General features: G+C 40.5%; 1 protein-coding gene across 1 annotated transcript in view; it reads right to left on the reverse strand.

The window, feature by feature from the left end:
* LOC113476203 (epidermal retinol dehydrogenase 2-like) overlaps positions 1-3,310 on the reverse strand; it is a 23,770-nt gene extending 20,460 nt beyond the window's left edge. The window contains exon 1 of the mRNA XM_026841537.1: positions 3,301-3,310. The gene's annotated coding sequence lies outside the window, so the exon portion shown is untranslated. The remainder of the gene's footprint in view (positions 1-3,300) is intronic.
* Positions 3,311-3,626: the final 316 nt, after the last annotated feature.

Genomic DNA, 3,626 nt, shown 5'->3' on the forward strand with positions numbered 1-3,626 from the left:
GGGGGTGGGGGGATGAATCCTGTCTGGATCTTTTAGACACAACTCTTTCATAAGTTGTACTACATTTTGGTGAATATTTATTACTATATTTACACTTTGATGATTTTGTTATATCAGTTTGCCTACATTTGTGTGAAATGCACCCACTGCATTTGTTAATACATTTTTCCTACAATAAAGTGTTGTATCTTTGTGTATAATATATAAGATTCACATTTTTAAAAGTCACAAATTTGTCACACTTCAGCTCTGATTTTAATGTCTGTACCTGGGTTTTGATGCGTGAAACTGAGCATCATGTTGTTAGGTGACAAACGGCTGATGCATGTGATACCACAGCAACACAAAGTGCTATGATAAAAAAATCTCAACAAAGTTTGCGAAGAAAGGAAACCTGTCCAAAACACCTTTACTATCAGCTAACCCTAAGGAAAAAGTGGTCACTGCTTTTGTGGCCCTTTATCTTTTCCTGTATTTTATACTGGAAAACCTGGAAAACCAGTGCTCAGTTAAAACAATTTTCCACAGCTGACTTTGAATAGCCGCAGGAGATTTTGACTTCTGTGATGTTTTGGGTTTTATTTCAGATTTCACTTAGGTAAATGTAGAACCTCACCCACAGAGAATCCTGTGAGATCAGCTCAATATTACAAAGGTGGAATTTTTTCCCCCTTTTCTTTTGGATACTTTAGAATGCAGGATATGATCTTAGCACTCACTGTGGCATTTTTCATCTATGTATGAAGTAGGTTCCTTATATTTTCTGAAATGTCTGTATTTTCTATTGCTATTTTAATTTCTGAAATATTTTTCTGTGCTAGACTTGAAATCTATAATGTGTTAATTCCATAGCTCAAAGCCAAACAAAATCATTTTTAAAAAAGCTTCACTGTTGCCCATTTAACTTCCTGTAGTTGAAGGGTAGTTCCACTAACGTTATTTTCCCCAGTCTCCTTCCCATTCCCTGAAAATTACGCTTGGACAAAACATGACCACTGAACCTGGTTTTAGACTGGAGTTTGTTTCAAAATCTGTCAGGCTGACAATTGCTTGCTTTTAAACCCAAAGTTATTTTCCCTGAATTAGGGAAAGAGCTCTGGGAGCATTGGGAAGTCAGACTAAAATGTGAATAGTTTGTCAGAGAACAAATGGCTAAGAAAATAGAAAGCAATAATCATGCTATGACTTAAATCCATAGTTCAACCACATCTTCAATGCTGAGTGAAGACTATTTCCCCTGCATCTTTCCCTCATCTCAGAAAAGATCTAGTAGAACTTTAAAGGTCTGCAGAAGAGGGATAAGGCTGCTTACATTATGCAATAACTTTTGCTTAAAAGACATTTCAACAGTTTGGAAGAGAGTTGAGGGGAGTGGGTGTGATAGAGGAATATAAACTCTGTAAAGGTGTGGATGAAGTGAATGATTATTCAGTTTCTTACAATAAAGAAGTAGGTGATAACAAGTGAACATCATCCTCAAGTTATAAATGGAAGGAAAGAAATTGCCCTTTTCCTCAGCACCCTTAGTCCTGGAAATCAGACTGAATTTCCTGCTGCAAATTGTAACCTTTTTATGAAGGTTGTTTGTAAAACAAATACATACCCATAAAAGTGTACTTATTAACCAATTTCTAGTAATTGCCTACTAGAAGCCCTTTTTCAGAGATTCAGCAGTCATCTAAGTCATGTATGAGTATTGAACACTTTATAAGGTGATTGTGGAGAATGTTCTTATTGTTCAGAGCAGCAGTTTAAAGAAAGAAGCATTTCATTTCAGAAGGCTAAATTATGTAGCTGATCTGACACGACTGATTCATGTACCTATCCAGTACTGGCTGTAAAATAGTTCTTTACAGGAGACCAGCCATACTGTGTTAGACAAAACATCTATTTAACCTAGTATTTTACTTCTCAGGTAACCAGCAGCACGTACTTAGGAAAATGGTATATGAACAGGGAAAGCATACAAGTGCTATTTCCCCAGTGCATAGAGACACACTCAGTTCAGGGACTTCCGAAGCCACAGAAAATAGTTTTGTGTTTAATGGTCCCGAAGGATAAATGGAGCAAATGCAGTTGACGCACTCACATATTATGGCAGCTTCTGAATAACTACAGAAATGTTGCTTTTCTGCCTTTTGAACCAACTGTGTGAATTTCCCCTAAAAAATGCTTTTTGTATGTAAAATTCACTTTTTCAGTTTGCCCATATTAGCATGTTAAAGTCTCAAGGTTTTATCTTACTTACATGCCTTTGTAGGCATTAGAGTATAGGCAGATAATACTTATACTGTGCAATTAGAAAAACTGGTTAAATATTTAAGGTGCCACTGAATTGGAAAACAATGTATATTAGCCTATCTGCTGCATTTTAAACTGTGATCCATGGATTGTGTCATCTGTGGATCATGCATAACATAATGACAACAGTAACTAAAAAAGTAAACCTCTTCTCACTGGGCTTAAATTTGCCACATATGGACATGTAGCTCCATTGGAAAATTTCTAGGCATCTGCAAACTGAGATGGATAAATATATTAAGAAGAAAAGATCAGTAAGGAAGGTGGAAAAAAGCTTCTCATCATGTCCAAAGAGACGTCCATCTTTTTTTTTTGCTTTGGCAGGCCACCCAAACTTCGAGAAAAACAGTGATCTACTAACTTTGTGAGCAAAGCAAAAAGGCCAGCTTGTGCAGTGTTGTCCCAAAGATTTTCAGTTAGAAGCAACCAAAACCAAAACGTAGTTTTGAAATTTCATGTCAGTCTTATTTTCATTTGTCTGCATTTGTTCATTTGCACTCCCAAACACTTGTGGCTACAGTTTTGTTTTTCTTGTTTACAGTGATTTGTTAGACTGCCTTTTCATGTTTGGCATAAGGGTGAGAAAACCAAGTGGTCAGGGAGCTATTGCCAAAGAGGGAGCTATTGCCAAAGAGGCGGCCCAGCTACCAACCTCACCTTCCTGGTCTTTCCTAGAAAAGACCAAAAAGCCATGGGAAACAAAAAGATGCGTGATTTATCGGCTAATCTCAGGTCATGTAAGAAGCAGGCAAGGGTCTGCTGCAGGTCGCTGCGGGGTGGTGCACAGCCATAGTGTCTGCGTCCCAGGGCCTGAACTGTCTTTGGAACAAATGCCCATAAAAGCAGTGACGGCACCCTCTAACAGCCGTTCCTCTCCAGGATGTCTGTGAAGTGATTATAGAGACCGTAAATTTAATAAATGATTTTTAAAATCGACCTCTGAAGTACCACAGCCCTCAAAAGGAAGGAGCTGTTTCCCCCATACAATCAGCTGAAAACCTCCTCTGCCCTGCCTGGAGCTACCGTTACCGGTCCCAGTCGAAAGGCGGACTGAGCGAGGCGGCAGCCTTTCCTGAGGCGGTGGGCTCGGCCCCTCAGGTTTGCACCTACAGCTGAGAAAAGCCCTCCCCTTCCTTCCTGCGGTGCATCAAGCCGTTGATGCTCCGGAAAACCAGGAGGCGGGGGAAGGGGGCTGAGCCCCTCGTCGCGTCTCGCTGTCACGCACCAACTCCCCCCAGCCCACACGTCCTCCCTTACGCAACGTTATCTGCCACCCGCCGACTTTCGCCGGCAGCCGCAGGTGCCGGTCGGCTCCGGGCAGCGCA

The sequence above is a fragment of the Athene cunicularia genome, assembly GCF_003259725.1.
Source record: "Athene cunicularia isolate RWA chromosome 2 unlocalized genomic scaffold, athCun1 chr2_part1, whole genome shotgun sequence".
Classification (NCBI taxonomy): Eukaryota; Metazoa; Chordata; class Aves; order Strigiformes; family Strigidae; genus Athene; species Athene cunicularia.